Source organism: Haliotis rubra, unplaced genomic scaffold (assembly GCF_003918875.1).
Source record: "Haliotis rubra isolate DU_JTF1 unplaced genomic scaffold, ASM391887v1 Scf67, whole genome shotgun sequence".
Taxonomy (NCBI): Eukaryota; Metazoa; Mollusca; class Gastropoda; order Lepetellida; family Haliotidae; genus Haliotis; species Haliotis rubra.
In genome coordinates this window covers 927356-945344 of record NW_025767379.1, presented here as the reverse complement: position 1 = coordinate 945344, position 17989 = coordinate 927356, and the positions used below count along the sequence as shown (strand labels likewise).

The following is a 17989-nucleotide window of genomic DNA, read 5'->3' as shown; positions in this document are numbered from 1 at the left end:
CCCTTTTTAGACAATGACAACGACACCGATGTACACCTCCGACTGTCGTAACCTGCGTATGGAATGACATGCCTCGTCCATTTGAAACTGGGTCAGGCGTCGAGACAGGACTGATCTGATTTCCTGACCTCTGTTAATCCGTGGCCAATATTTGAGAGCCTGGACACACGTTTACATTGGCATTTTATGCAAAGGTCATCTCTCGACCGTCAATACTGAGAAACACCAGGTGTCATTGTAACATCGCAATCTGATGGGTTATAAGCGGATGTTCTATAAAAGATAGGGCCTAATATACATCCGTGTCTGATGCCTTCACATACTTCATATATGTTTTACATGCAATGTGATTTGCAATCCAATGTTATCTGGTGATGCTCTCGAAAACATAGAGAAAAGGTCTTGTCTGAAGGTGCAATTGACTACATACAGCATAATTGCCTTTGCCATAATAGATCGTAACAGACTTCGATGTATAAACGATTATCTGCTGATAGTATCTGAAAAAATAGGGTCATAATGGGCATCCTTGTATGATGCTACTATTGAATACACGTGGTACATCTGCATTTGCCGTTATAACACTAATGTACAATATCTTCTATTATTTCCGGATGGTAACAAAGGGACATTGTGTACAACCATGTCTAATGACGTCATCGATGTTGTATAGTGGATATGTAGTACATGTAAGCCGTGTAGTATTTAACGGCGGTGGCGACAGGAAAACTGACGCATACTAACCGATAATTCATGATTACAAATATCACTGCACTGCTCTCCATGACATTTCAAGAGAAACAAACTCGCGATCGTGACAGTTTGTGAAGACAAATTGAATCGTTTTGTTTGATTAAGAGAAATGATATTTCAGTATACTATGCTTTGTATGACAAAACCTGCTTTTAGTAAAATATCCATGTTTGCGTCAACAAATATCCATCTATGACCAGCCTTTATGACGGAAACAGAATATTATTGTCTCATGGTTTTAGTTACCTTACGCCCCCATCCGCTGTACCAAGTCAGTACATTTACATCTTATGCTGGAGGAGTTACTACATCAAGATACTTGCCAGGTTAAAACGTTTAGTACAGGGTTGAGGTAGTTCAGAATTACGTCACCTGCCTTTGCTAGTTCAGATTTATGTCACCTGCCTTTGCCAGTTCAGATTTACGTCACCTGCCTTTGCCAGTTCAGATTTATGTCACCTGCCTTTGCCAGTTCAGATTTACGTCACCTGCCTTTGTTAGTTCAGATTTATGTCACCTGCCTTTGCTAGTTCAGATTTACGTCACCTGCCTTTGTTAGTTCAGATTTATGTCACCTGCCTTTGCCAGTTCAGATTTATGTCACCTGCCTTTGCCAGTTCAGATTTATGTCACCTGCCTTTGCTAGTTCAGATTTATGTCACCTGCCTTTGCCAGTTCAGATTTATGTCACCTGCCTTTGCCAGTTCAGATTTACGTCACCTGCCTTTGCTAGTTCAGATTTATGTCACCTGCCTTTGTTAGTTCAGATTTACGTCACCTGCCTTTGTTAGTTCAGATTTACGTCACCTGCCTTTGCTAGTTCAGATTTATGTCACCTGCCTTTGCCAGTTCAGATTTACGTCACCTGCCTTTGTTAGTTCAGATTTATGTCACCTGCCTTTGCCAGTTCAGATTTACGTCACCTGCCTTTGCTAGATTCAGATTTATGTCACCTGCCTTTGTTAGTTCAGATTTATGTCACCTGCCTTTGCCAGTTCAGATTTATGTCACCTGCCTTTGCTAGTTCAGATTTATGTCACCTGCCTTTGCCAGTTCAGATTTATGTCACCTGCCTTTGCCAGTTCAGATTTACGTCACCTGCCTTTGCTAGTTCAGATTTATGTCACCTGCCTTTGTTAGTTCAGATTTACGTCACCTGCCTTTGCTAGTTCAGATTTACGTCACCTGCCTTTGCTAGTTCAGAGTTACGTCACCTGCCTTTGCTAGTTCAGATTTATGTCACCTGCCTTTGCCAGTTCAGATTTACGTCACCTGCCTTTGTTAGTTCAGATTTATGTCACCTGCCTTTGCCAGTTCAGATTAGGACCAGTTGCCGTACTTAACTCAACATTATTAGCACGGCACAGCACGGAGCAGGGCTCGTCCAATGTCTCAGGAACTTTTTTAACCTAATCTGCTAATGGATATATCTGCACCATCGTACAGATTCGCTTCTTGCATCACGTTATTGATCAACCCGGATACATTACCAGCAACTGACCTGGTCGGCCCGTTCAGATGACTCATGTGTGATAGTGATACGAGCGCAGTTCGCTGTTTATTATGCAGACTTTACAATTCATTGATACCATATTGGACCAGGTACAATCAGTCAAGATAAAAACACACGTATTTGCGTGAGGATATGTGTGACTGATCATGCATATAGTCTAGGTTTGATTCTCCACATAGGCACGGCTTGATGTTCCTCGTTGTAACGACGCTGACACATTAAAACAATATCCACGTCACTCATCCCAGTCTGAACGCCAGTGGTTCCAGTGACAAGTCTTCCTTATGACGCACATTCACAACGGAGCTGAAATAGATTTTGCTCCTTAGCACCGCTTCTGCAAACAAATAAAACCAACAGTTCAGTTTTGTTCATGCCCCCTACCGTTCCCCACAGTCCTCGCAATAACGCCCCAAACTGTAGTTTCGAGTGAACCATAACTTATTGACATGAATACATGGTAGTCTGTGTAGCACATAGCTACCTATGTGTCCACCTGACCCCGCGGTGCACTGAATTTTATAATGGCCCCTCTCTGAGCATGGCCATGTTAGCGCCATCCAACGGACACCACGATTTATGGTTTCTGTACCCATAAACACACTGGGTATGAGACGTCAGTACTGAACCCACGTAATACAGGCAGTGTGTGGGTATGGTAGTACTGGGTATGTAGGCAGTATATCATTAATGTTTTAGATATTGTGGACACTGCAAAAAACGCAGAATGACATAAAAGTTGATTGCACTGGACGTAATATGAACTCTTTAAGAGTATGTGAAAAACAATACCATCAAAGGGCAGCACATATGTGCAATTTCACATAACATCGACCTCACATGCTATTTACTGTCTCTCCCTCCATCTGTCCCACCCGTCCGTCCGTCCGTCCCTCTTCCTCCCTCCCTCTCTCCTTTCCTCCCTCTTTCCCTCCCTCTCTACTCCCTCCCTCCTCCCCTCTCTCGCCTTTTCCTCCCTCCCTCCCTCTCCCCCTCCTCCCTCCCTCTCCCTCCCCCCTCTCCCTCTCTCTTAGCTTCCATAGTAAAGTGTAGTACTAAAGTTAATCGTGTACGTTAAGTAGTTGTAAGTCTATTAATAGTAACTTGACTGGTTTGATATAAACAACGCCGTCGAGGCACAAGCATACCTTGTTGCGTATAACCGAATTCCGACATTTTGGATAACCCGACCCAGGCTAGCTATTCTCGAAACATTCGTAAGGCTAAACTTATTAAGCCCATTCTTAACACATTCTACGATCAACGTTAAGAATTCTTTTCTCAGGGCTACGAAAGAATAAGGGCCCAGGTTCCGTTATTTGCAGACTGCCGTGACATGGATGGGATATTGCTGACTGGGCACATATGAACATACACATACATTACTTTTAATTTCAAAATATGTTCATGCCTTGCCGTGTAGTTTTCTTTTAACCCTTTTCGTTGCAAAAAATATCCGTCGCTTTAATAATTACGAGGCAGACAACAAGGTGTTTTTTTAAACCATCCATATTTATCCAGCCACTGTCCTAACTCACTCCTGCGACAAACGAGGGGTCACAATAGAGTGTCACAAACATATGACGTAGGTGATCAGAGATGGGAACTCCGCGCACTGTTTGCACTACCGTTTAGAGCACAGCCGTGTACAAGCAGTACACAAACACATCCTCTGTGTGGAAACTCCGCACAGCGTCACAGCAGTTGTGGACAAACTTGCAGCACAAATACACCAGAATTACACAATACACCACAAAGTCGTTTTTATATATTACACAAGGCTGTGACTGTGAAGCGTTTGTTTTTGTGGTGTTTGATCTGAATGGGGAATGCGAGACACGGAGCCCCCCAGACAGCTGAAGACTCGTTAAGAGAACCTTCTCTGAAATAGAACCAGATCAAATGTCTAGTTAAACCAAAATTGTAAAGCGATTTTTCTTAATTACTTAATTAGCTTTTTGTCAGGACGAGATGAAGTTTAATTCGACCTTTTAGATAATCCGCTGGAGAATGAAGACTTATGAAGTTTTCTAGAAAAAAAGGTTCGCTTCCTCAATATGTTCAAATATTGTCACGTTTTGTCAGCTGCATGGTTGCACGCGGATTGTGAATGACGAAGTGAGTGAGTGAGTGAGTGAGTTAAAATTATACATTGCATCAGTTATTTTGTAGCCAAATAGCGATGAGTCAGGCAGATTGTGAATGAACATTCTCAATGTTATATAAGAAATAACAACCTCCCAAAGTTGAATTTACACAAGTAAAATATACTGAGGATCAAAAGAAACGATTCTTCTCAGATAATTTTATCACGTTTGATTTAGGAGATAAACATCATGTGTTGGCCAATTTCCGGGTGTTATTGAGTATTTGAAGCACTGGAATTCATTTGGAACCGACGGCATTAGCATTAGTGTTTACTCCTGCTTTGTCTGCTACTTGTGTCGCTTGAGGTTCATACATTTTATTATAAGGTTTATGGCTATGTCGGGGCGGTGGGGTAGCCTAATGGTTAAAGCGTTGGCTCGTCACGCCGAAGACCCGGGTTCGAATCCCCACATGGGCACAATGTGTGGAGCCCATTTCTGGTGTCCCCCGCCGTGATGTTGTTGGAATATTGCTAAAAGCCGCGTAAAACCAAACTCAGTCAGTCAGTTTATGGCTATGTCAACGCGTCGTATATGCGTCGACTGGGGCATTAGCTCATGTTTAAGATGAAGTGTACGTACAATACGTTGGCAAGACGAAGGAGTTCAAACTTCTTTAGTTACATGACAAACAAATACACAAGACATAAATGAGTTGAGCGGAGTACCTGCTCAACCCCAGGGCGTTTCCTACGAGCGGTATTATCCTGCTCGTGGTCGTCCCTACAGACAGTCGGAATACCGGACTCGTCTCTGTTTTTCTCCCCCTAGATGTGAGCATAATAAGTATATATACCGTTTTTGACAACAATGGACAGGCACATAGCACTTCCTTGACCTGTTGATGTGATGGCAGACACGGCCAATGGGGATGACCAATTTAGGTTATAAATGTCATATACAGTAATTAATTGCCTGACAAGTCAATGTACAATGCAGAAGTGATAAGGATTGCATAGAATACAGATTAGCATCGTATAAATAACTACAATAAAGTCTCACATGTCATGAGTAAATAGTTTTTAGTTTTTAAATATTTGGACCATGGCTGTCCTGAATTAGTCCCTATAACAGCTATACAGGTTGATATAACGGTACTTTGTGTTTATCTATACCGCTAGATTATGGCTGGATGTATCACTGTTTGTGCTTTTAATAACGTAGGTTTTACAAACTGCTCATTTGTTTACGTCACAATATGATTTGAATGACGTCACTGCTGCTGACGACGTAGCAATACAATGGTGTGTGCGATGTTTGTAGGTATTAATACGAAGCGAATGGTCTTGCAATTTCCGGGAATCGAATACCATTCGATCATGTTTTTCAAACCAATTAGAGAAAGAACACAGTGACTTTTGGCTTACAATCTATATTATCAATAAATGTACTGGCGTTACTTCAATAGTGTATTAATTTAAACAAATATAATTTGTTCTGTATACAAGATATCAAAATTGAAAAGAGAAAAGTCGCATAAAACACAACAGCTGAACGGTATCTTTGATATGTCATCAGTGGTTCATTTCCTACCCTACTCTTCATTAAACCTATACTTTTATACAAAGTCTCACAGACACTACATTTTACAAATTGTTGCTCTGCATATAGACATAATCAAATTTACTTACATAAAAACCAACCTCGGTACATCAGTTTATACATAGAACGCCAATAAACTTCAATTCTACTTATATATCAACAACATATATATGTTATGTATATACTCTCCCCAAAAAGAAACGCATATAGGAATTTCAACTGTATTTTTATGTTTATTTTGAAACATCTTGTAGGCTTTATGAGTCAATGAAATATAGCGAAATTGCACACTGGGAATGCAGACTTATCCGTTTTGGCACCAACTCGAGGAAAGTCAGTTTGAGTGTCACATGGAGACGTGTGGTGTCGCTGAAGTCAATACCTCGTGTGACCACCATGGGCATCCACAACTGCACGGCATCGCCTCGGCATCGAACGAATAAGTCTCAGAATCTCGTGTTGCCCAATCGCAGCCCACTCTGCCTGTAGTGCCTGTGAGATTTGCTGAAGTGTCTGGGGCAGAGGGTTACGGCGTCGCACCCGTTTGTCCAGGGCATCCCACAGATGTTCGATCGGGTTTAAGTCCGGTGATCTTGAGAGCCAGGGAAGCACATTGATGTTGTGGTTCTGGAGGAAGTCTCTAGTGTGACGTGCTGTGTGGGGCCTGGCATTGTCCTGTTGAAACAACTCCCTCTGGCGATCAATGATTGGAAGGAGGATTGGGCGTAGGATTTCGTCACAGTACCGTTGAGCAGTCAGGTTGCCCTGGATCATCACCAAATCACTTCTCCTACGGCAGGAGATCGCTCCCCACATCATAACACTGTCCCGGCCGAATCTGTCCACCTGGGGAACGCAAGCGTCGGCGAAACGTTCACGTCGACGTCTGTACACCCGCATTCTTCCATCGCGTCGTTCAAATAGAAATCGTGATTCATCACTGAACCAGATTCTACGCCAATTCGGTAGGTTCCAGGCCTGGACGTTGGTGCACCATTGAACTCGATGTCGACGATGTTGTTGTCGAAGCACAGGGCCAAAATAAGGTCTTCTGGCACGTAAACCAGCCTCTCTCAACCTGTTCCTGACGGTCTGTGCAGAAAGCCTCCTCAATCCGGTTTTTTGTCGAGCGGTACTGGTCGCCGAAGCTGTTCGATGACGCAGGTGATGTACCCGGATGTAGCGATCCTGCGCCGCAGTGGTCGCTCGAGGTCGCCCACTACTAGGGGCATCTTCTACGGCATTCTGCCGGCGATATCTCTCCCAGAGCCGTGAAATTGTGCTTTGGTGAGCATTCATGCGTCGGGCAACTGCACGTTGAGACTGGCCAGCTTCAAGCAAACCAATGGCGATATGACGGTTGGCTTCACTTAGACGTGGCATTTTGCGCTCGTCAACAATATTCCAAATACAGTGAATAATCGTCAGACAGCGATCAGCCTTTTATACCCATCATTGAGACTATCTGATCCCCAACTTTCACGTGCACTGCATGTGAATTGTGTATTCTGTGACACTACACGCCGACATTGAAAATCATACTGTTAAATACGGGTATTTTACGGATGGTGCGTTTTGTTGTGATGTTTCAAAACATAAACACCATAGGACTCATAAACAGAGCAAAACCTTTTGTAAAATGAATCACTTTTTAATTCATTGCTACATGAAATTGCTATTTTCATGATGCGTTTCTTTTTTGGGAGAGTATATGTTATATACCAACAACACGAAAAGTCGTCACCTTTCATTGTTTATACACCATACAATGTCTTTATAAAACTTTACAATCGCTTCGATTTGGAATAGCTTAATTATGTACCTGAAAATGACTGATGGATATATTATCTAAGAAAAGGCCATGGGATTTCGAACAAAATCCAAGGCTCAGCGCCACCCATAGCCTGCAGTCAAGGGGTCGCAATGACTTCAATGACGTCATCCGGAGTCGAGTGACAATTTGTGAGGTTTGTAAAACCCTGTATAATAAATCCTACTCTATTTATCTGTTCGACTGTATGGACTAATGTCGGTTTATGGTGGTACACCCTGACCTATCACGACACTGTTCAATATGGACACCCACGCGTTATATTGTTATATTGACCAGTATTATTCCCTAAAAGACCGGAAGGCGGGGTGTGAGGTACCAACTTCTAGTCGTGGCATGACGAGACCATGGGATCGACCCACGGACCTTTACTAGCTGCGTTCTATCCAAAGGATGGAGATCGTAATTGTTCCTATAGCAACTGTGGAATATTTATACATTACTTGGTACGTTCTGCCAGGAAGCACATGCTCATGATTGCTTATAAATAATTAACGAGACACTAATAGAAACAGCAACTCATATTCCCAGCAATTGGGTCTTAGTTACACGTCTCACCAGCAAAGTATTCGAATCTCCGCCGTGTCATACCAAAAGATTTGTGAAAGGCGGCACTACTTGTGCATAAAACAAAGACTTGTCGGCTCCGTGACAGTGTCTGAAACTCAGAAGAGTGAACCCAGAGCCTAATTCGCCAGACCATTTTTGAAAAACTGTAGGCCCAGTGGAGAAATTGTCGACCAAAACAGTTTAGCTAGGAAATAAGGTTTACAAGTTCTAAAGTAGTGCAGTAAAGGTATCAACACCAAGTAATGTGATACCTACTGATATGCGCACACAAAAAGGTCTCATAACTCCTCTCCGATCTGCGCCTGAAAGTTCCCGGTCAGTATGACTGGTTAAAGGTCACATGCAACCAAAAAATCAAACATAATTAAAACACAATTATCACTTTTTCATGACATATAATATACATTGCTGATTATGAAAAAACAAATAAACAAAATTATAAGCGTATAATCGCAAATCAAAAGTGCAATATTTTGTACTTGGGTTTACCTCCCTAGAAACGAAGCAGCCGGGATACCGAACCCAGTCAGAGCGGGTGGGTGTGCACTCAAGTGTAACGGCTGGTTCATTAGCAGATGCCGCCTTCGCGGCTCACTGTGTGTGTATATATAGAGATGTTGGGTTTTGTAAATACATACTCATTTTTTGTGTATAACATTTTGCAATCAACAGACATCATAACATGTCATGTGTTCAAGTATCACACCTGCCTGTCTGTGTAATTACATAATGTGACAGAGACCGAACTCGGGCCATAAATCAATGCGTTTTGTTTATGGTGTATAGCCTGATTGGTGTTAAGTTCAAATTGCATGTGGTCAGTGATCGCGGTTGTGTATTGAATATTGTTATTAGCAGACAGGCAGGCAGACACACAGGTGTCAATAAAACAAGACATTGAGTTTTGTCTGTGACAGCGACATATCTATATCACAGTTAGAAATTGTGTCAACGCTAAATAATGACATTGCTTTTAAGTATCGAACTGAGAAAGTGACTCTGTAAGAAGAACGTGTGGTGAAATAGACAAATGAAATTATATAAACAGTTAATTTACTGTCATAACATATAAAAAGCTCGCGCCTGTGAGATATCAACAAAACATTATGAAAATAGCTCACACCAAAGCCTTCACCGAGTATTCACCAGACAGCCCGCTTCCAAGTTGCGCGAACCTATTTCACTGCGCACGTGCTATGAGCGCAGCCCAGCTGTTGAAACCCGTTTTCCCCAGAAAAGTCTGGGGAAAATTAGTGAAACTTTTGAACTCCGATTTCGCGCGTTTTTTTTCATCGCGTTATTTTTCAACTTTATAAGTTGAATTTGCATTTTTGACGCTTTGTTTCGGTAGGTCCATACCGAAAGGTATCAGAATCTGCAAAGTTGTGTTTTACGTTGCATGTGACCTTTAATGAGAGGAGGCGCAGTTTTACAAAGGAATCTTAGTGGTGAGATTATATCTCATTTATCATGCTTACAGCTCAGCTATATTCCTTAATAAAATGATCCATGAGACTTTCTTCATCCTGAAACACCCGTATTCTAGACTTGCTAAACATACTATAGACTGGTATGGGCTGTCCTGAAACACCCGTATTCTAGACATGCTAAACATACTATAGACTGGTATGGGCTGTCCTGAAACACCCGTACTCTAGACTTGCTAAACATACTATAGACTGGTATGGGCTGTCCTGAAACACCCGTACTCTAGACTTGCTAAACATACTATAGACTGGTATGGGCTGTCCTGAAACACCCGTACTCTAGACATGCTAAACATACTATAGACTGGTATGGGCTGTCCTGAAACACCCGTACTCTAGACATGCTAAACATACTATAGACTGGTATGGGCTGTCCTGAAACACCCGTACTCTAGACTATTGCTAAACATACTATAGACTGGTATGGGCTGTCCTGAAACACCCGTACTGGTATGGGCTGTCCTGAAACACCCGTACTCTAGACTGCTAAAAACATACTATAGACTGGTATGGGCTGTCCTGAAACACCCGTATTCTAGACATGCTAAACATACTATAGACTGGTATGGGCTGTCCTGAAACACCCGTACTCTAGACTTGCTAAACATACTATAGACTGGTATGGGCTGTCCTGAAACACCCGTATTCTAGACATGCTAAACATACTATAGACTGGTATGGGCTGTCCTGAAACACACGTACTCTAGACTTGCTAAACATACTATAGACTGGTATGGGCTGTCCTGAAACACCCGTATTCTAGACTTGCTAAACATACTATAGACTGGTATGTGCTGTCCTGAAACACCCGTACTCTAGACATGCTAAACATACTATAGACTGGTATGGCTGTCCTGAAACACCCGTACTCTAGACTTGCTAAACATACTATAGACTGGTATGGGCTGTCCTGAAACACCCGTACTCTAGACATGCTAAACATACTATAGACTGGTATGGGCTGTCCTGAAACACCCGTACTCTAGACTTGCTAAACATACTATAGACTGGTATGGGCTGTCCTGAAACACCCGTACTTCTAGACATGCTAAACATACTATAGACTGGTATGGGCTGTCCTGAAACACCCGTATTCTAGACATTGCTAAACATACTATAGACTGGTATGGGCTGTCCTGAAACACCCGTATTCTGTAGACATGCTAAACATACTATAGACTGGTATGGGCTGTCCTGAAACACCCGTACTCTAGACTTGCTAAACATACTATAGACTGGTATGTGCTGTCCTGAAACACCCGTACTCTAGACTTGCTAAACATACTATAGACTGGTATGGGCTGTCCTGAAACACCCGTACTCTAGACATGCTAAACATACTATAGACTGGTATGGGCTGTCCTGAAAAACACCCGTATTCTAGACTTGCTAAACATACTATAGACTGGTATGTGATGTCCTGAAACACCCGTACTCTAGACATGCTAAACATACTATAGACTGGTATGGGCTGTCCTGAAACACCCGTACTCTAGACTTGCTAAACATACTATAGACTGGTATGGGCTGTCCTGAAACACCCGTATTCTAGACATGCTAAACATACTATAGACTGGTATGGGCTGTCCTGAAACACACGTATTCTAGACTTGCTAAACATACTATAGACTGGTATGGGCTGTCCTGAAACACCCGTATTCTAGACATGCTAAACATACTATAGACTGGTATGGGCTGTCCTGAAACACCCGTACTCTAGACTTGCTAAACATACTATAGACTGGTATGGGCTGTCCTGAAACACATACGTATTCTAGACTTGCTAAACATACTATAGACTGGTATGGGCTGTCCTGAAACACCCGTATTCTAGACATGCTAAACATACTATAGACTGGTATGGGCTGTCCTGAAACACCCGTACTCTAGACATACTATAGACTTGCTAAACATACTATAGACTGGTATGGGCTGTCCTGAAACACCCGTACTCTAGACTTGCTAAACATACTATAGACTGGTATGGGCTGTCCTGAAACACCCGTACTCTAGACTTGCTAAACATACTATAGACTGGTATGGGCTGTCCTGAAACACACGTATTCTAGACATGCTAAACATACTATAGACTGGTATGGGCTGTCCTGAAACACACGTACTCTAGACATGCTAAACATACTATAGACTGGTATGGGCTGTCCTGAAACACCCGTACTCTAGACTTGCTAAACATACTATAGACTGGTATGGGCTGTCCTGAAACACCCGTATTCTAGACATGCTAAACATACTATAGACTGGTATGGGCTGTCCTGAAACACACGTACTCTAGACATTGACTGGTATGGGCTGTCCTGGAAACACCCGTACTCTAGACATGCTAAACATACTAAACATACTATATAGACTGGTATGGGCTGTCCTGAAACACCCGTATTCTAGACATGCTAAACATACTATAGACTGGTATGGGCTGTCCTGAAACACACGTACTTCTAGACATGCTAAACATACTATAGACTGGTATGGGTCCTGAAACACCCGTAATTTGATGTCTAGACATGCTGGTAAACATACTATAGACTGGTATGGGCTGTCCTGAAACACCCGTATTCTAGACTTGCTAAACATACTATAGACTGGTATGGGCTGTCCTGAAACACCCGTACTCTAGACATGCTAAACATACTATAGACTGGTATGGGCTGTCCTGAAACACCCGTATTCTAGACTTGCTAAACATACTATAGACTGGTATGGGCTGTCCTGAAACACCCGTATTCTAGACTTGCTAAACATACTATAGACTGGTATGGGCTGTTCTGTAAATACTAAACTAAGTTTCATCATACATTCACATGTGGAGAGTCTAATCCGGTACTCGACTTGACTGACTGACTGCCTGACTGACTGAGTTTAGTTTTACGCCGCTTTTAGCAATATTCCAGCAATATCACGACGGGGACACCAGAAATGGGCTTCACTCATTGCATCCATGTGGGGATTCGAACCCGGGTCTTCGGCGTGACGAGCCAACGCTTTAACCACTAATCTACCCCACCGCCCCCTCGACTTGACGGGAATATACGTTTTAATCCCAAGGCCACTCCACTATCCATGTACAGTTCAACACTGCTGTGTCGAACTTTCTAGTATCTTACCAACGGTTGTCTCGAAGTAAAAGGGGGTGGTGGGGTAGCCTAGTGGTTAAAGCGTTCACTCGCCACGCCGAAGACCCGGGTTCGACTCCCCACATGGGTACACTGTGTGAAGCCCATTTCTAGTGTTCCCCGCTCTGATATTGCTGGAATATTGCTGAAAGCGGCGTAAAACGAAACTCATTCATTCGAGGTAAAAGTTTAGTCCCTGCGTGTTCCTGATTTGTTCATCGTTTTACGGTTTTGTCGAGCCCCGGAAAACTCGAAGTATTTAGGTAGGTCCCTTCAACATCGACACAGCGCTGATTGGCTGTAGGGTGAGGCTCGTGACACGGTGTCCCACGTGGGTAGAATACACGCGATGCAGCCCTCTTAATCAGGTAGATAAATTACCTGTCCTGGACACTGAAGACGTAGGTGATTCACATTACAGTAGCGGGACAGTCTTCTGTGCTGGAAATGATAAGTTGGTGAGCAAGTCGACCGTCTCCATTGCGCTGCTGAAGGCCACATGTACAACCCGCTTCCTACAACGAATACCTTGACCTAACTGCAAAACATCCAAGACGAAACTGTCTGACCCACTGAAGATGATTAACGGTTTAAGTGGTTGTTAGACAAATAATCAACTTCTGTAGTTACTCTTCAGATTCGTTTTAACCCAGTGAGATTTGGGAAGACGTCTGATGTTGAAATGCCCTTGTTTGACTCTGGTAAATTATTGTAAATTAATACTGGTTACTGATTTTAATTTTTATGACGATGAAATATGACAAAGCAAAGTTTACTTTCATATAACTGCATATGTCACACCCATTTAAATAAAAAAAATGACGAGTTTGTTTGACGTTAAACGCCTCAGTCAGGTGTATGACGTCGTACCATATGTTATATTTGGGATTTCACTTTCTCAGAAAAGTGCAGATTCAAGTATTTTTGTTATGCTTACTGAGAAAGTGAAATCCCAAATATAACATGTCATACAGCTGACTGATCTTACCACTTCTAAATGGCATTGTGTATTCATATATGAGTCTGGATCAGATAATCCAGTGGGTGATATTATCAACAACGAAACTTGCCGTTGGGGCACGATGTCAACCAAGTCCCTTAGCCTGACCACGAGATGCATGTAGTCGCCTCTGGTTGTTGAGAACCCTATCCGATTCCCAATACACTACTTAAGTAGGCCAACATGATCATAAATATGAAAAATCACCACCAAACCGTAAATTTCCTTGAAAATTAAACTCCTTGACGGTCGATAACCTAGCTTGTATCATTGTATCAATATTCTCCACGAGCTACAGTTAGAGACCGTTCATAATTTGTGGCTAGGCTGGGTGGTGATGATTTGTATATAGAAGCATGTACAATATGAATGACACCCCCCAACTACATGTGTACAAAATTGATGACTCCCCCTACCTCCCCAGAACCTGACGCCACCTTAAAATCATCACCATAAATTATGAACGGTCCTTAGATCGGAGTATTTGACATTATCCGTTGTGATGGTGTAGTTGTAAGGTTTGTAACCTGACAGACTATGGGCCATTTTTATGTTGTCATGTTTCCAAGCTTATCTCCCGTTATACCAATGTCATGTGGTCAAGGTCAAGGTCGTTTTACTTCACGAGCTTGAATACTTGACATTTGTGGGTTACCGTGCACACCGCGACCTCCGTAGTTTCGTTGTATAACGCGGACACCGATGTCCAAACTTGGACACCTGCACACGTGCCGGTCTCACGTGCAATGGTTTGTAGTTGGTTACTGTAAGAACACCTGTCACAGGTACGTAAGAGATGAAAGTATTATTTGCACGTGCCTTTCATGGTCGTTAGAGGCCCTGTTTTATTTGGTGTCAAGTCAAGTCAGGGTGTGTTAAAGTCGAACACTCTCAAGTTACTTTCAGACGAAACATTGATGTGTGCATTATAGAATATCATTGTTGTTTCATTATTGTGGCTGTCATGTTACTATAAATCCAGACAGTTATTCTAGATACTAGAGGTCGATAGATCTGTTTTAATCTTTTAATTCAGATCTGGTTAAAAGCTCAATGCAAGAGCAGGGTATATGAATTCTACCCGACGAGGCATACGTGATTATTGTCAAGTGTGCCAGGGGTTTGTTTAAGTTTTTACAGATAAAGTAACCCTCTCTCTCAACCTCCCGAAAATGAAATGGTTACTCCTATACCTTTCCAACAGATGTCCATGTACATCAAATTGTCTGTTCATTTGATGATATGTTACTGTTTTCTTGATATGACCCTCCAATCCTGGTATTAGAGATCGAATCAGACGACATTCCCCTTGTATTTATATATCTTGGGTGGACAGAAAAAAGAGCATACATCTTCAGGTCGCAAAATCAATAAAAACAATGAGAATGCAAAGCGAAGAATTTCTGCAGGTGCCCCTTGTTATGTACGTCACCAAACAGCTTGGATGTTGATATGGAATATGTTTACGGTATATTTTCTGACGATATGAGCCGATCATTAACTTTCATCAACACAGTATCACCACTCATCCAGCGGTCTATTTTTTGTCAGAGCCAAATGATGTTTAGAAAAATTTGAAAAATTTCCCAGATCCTCCCTCCTCTGTCCCAGAAAAACAAACGCTGTCTCCCTAATTATACAAGCGACGTTTACTGCCATGTCACCGCGAATCTAACAACCCCCTGGCAGTGACTCACCTGGCCACCACATTCCAGTACATGCTGCACAGCTGGTCGGCACGGCTGCAGGCCATATACATCGGTTTCATCACACGAGATATCGACATGACTGGGGCTGTGCAGCAGGAACGATCCGACCGACTACAGCCTCGTTGTTCAGTGAAACATACATCACCTAATATATTTGCTGTTGAAATATACATGGAATAAACCGCTGAAGTCTGTTAAGTGCAATGAGATTGTATCAACCGTAGTCGTGTTATCACAGAAATGAGAAACAGATGGACCCTTTAAGTTTTCAGTTTAAATTAATTTCAAATTTCTTATTTTCAAAATTTCCGTTGCGTATTCGTTTATAAATGGATGCAACATCACGTCATTTCAATGTACGTAATAAAACATATTAACTGTGCATATGTATATTGTAAAACATTTGTTTAAATACCAACATAATAATGTACTATTCACATCATGTTGAAGGAGGCATATTGCCAGATACATTAATCATGAGTATCTGATCATACCTGCTGTTTCCACTGGGGACTCGAACCCGGAATCGATTAGATTCCAGCTGGTCAATACGCACCATGCGACCGACAAGCTGTGACCTCAAGGCGGGTCTCGCCTGCGCGTTATAGCGATCATATCAACGCCCAACACGACTCCATTCCGTACACATATCTCCCAACAATCAATATTCATAGCTTGCAACACACCCAGGACGTGCAGTGGAAGTTATATATCATACTACAACACATATATGTCGGTGCAGTGATTATAAATCTGCACAGGTTGAACATAGCGCACTGGACGGGAAGTGGAATGGGGTTAATGTTGTCGTGTGTTTGTGCGTGCGTGCGTGCGCCTGTTCTGACTATTGCTTGTGTTGTAGCGAAATCCAATGTTGCAACCAATATACTTTTTCGTAAGGGAGCAACCGTTTGATAAATTTACATGGGTTTTGGGGGTGGCGGTATGGTTGCAAAAAAGACCAACGATATAGAATATGAAATGGTTGCTCCGTATCAACAACCATTGGTACCAAACCTCCGTCATCCTCGTCTATGGTCTGTTTGCAGTGAAAACGTACCTATGAATTTCACTTTAAACAAAAAAAGTAAATCAAATAAAGTGAAATTAAGATTGCGAATCCTCATAACTTTACCTTGCCAAATGAACATTAAAATCTCAGAAATTTGTTCAACTTAGGATGAAGGTTTTTAAAAAACGATCATAGTTTCAAATCGCTATTATTGGTTTGTATTTCAAGGGGGTATGCACATTAAATGAAACTCCGAGAACACGAAGGGTTGGTTTCTACGGTAGTCTAAGTTAACGCTCATCACGTACCGCACGTGCATTTGTTTCACTGTTCCAACTACTGCGCGTACCCCCTTGTAATACAAACCAATAATAGCGATTTAAATCTATGATCGTTTGTTAAACAACTTTTATCCTAAGTTTAATAAAATTCTGAGATTTAAACGTTCATTTGGCAAGGTAAAATTATGAGGATTCGCAATCTTAATTTCACTTTATTTGATTTACTTTTTTGTTTTAAGTGAAATTCATAGGTACGTTTTCACTGCAAACAGACTATACAAGAGACCTAAATTCACTTTAGTCCGGAAGTCCCTGGGCTCTGGGGAGCCGGAACCTGTGATCGTGGGTTCGAATCCTGGTCCGGCCTCACTACCTTAACTGGTTTGTTATTACCAATCCTGGCTTTGTGGTAGCCCATTGAGGCTGCATCAGTGCGGGCTTCCTCCAACACTAAACAGGCACACAACTTGATATAACGGAATCGTTGAAACTAAACGGACTATTCCGGACTTGAGACAGGAATATTGTAGTCCGGAATGAGGTATGGCCGTTGGGCTAATTGTCTTCTTGTTGTTTTGAGCTGTCTTTAAACTGTTTGAGTCAGTTAGTGAGTGTGAGGAGTTTGAATCTCACTTTGGTATGATTCGAGTCGTCAAATATGTCATCTGCTTGATTCCCCGTGATTGAGTCTCTAAAGCGTTGACATTTGGTCAAACGTTCATCTACCTTTTGGGCTGGCCAAGACTAGAAATGTATATGTACTGTAAATGGAATCTACATCACACACGTGCATTATATGCAATAAATATCCGATAATGTTAAACCAGGCGCAAACACCTACCGCACTTAAGTACACGTGAATAATCTAGAATACTCTCCAATGATGTTTTTTGTGGGTCTCGACAAGAGTCCGAAGAAGAGTCGCACCAGAAATTGAACTGCCAGGTCAGCTGGGTATGATCCATCCCACAAAGTTACCCTCTCTGTTCATGCATATTCATCACGCAAGAGGT

General features: G+C 42.2%; 1 long non-coding RNA gene across 1 annotated transcript; it reads right to left on the bottom strand.

Moving 5' to 3' along the window:
• Positions 1-2283: 2283 nt before the first annotated feature.
• LOC124257712 lies at positions 2284-16012 on the bottom strand. The gene is made up of 2 exons (XR_006893342.1): positions 15672-16012; positions 2284-2603 (listed from the first exon to the last, which is right to left on the bottom strand). It is a non-coding gene; the product is annotated as an uncharacterized LOC124257712 (long non-coding RNA).
• Positions 16013-17989: the final 1977 nt, after the last annotated feature.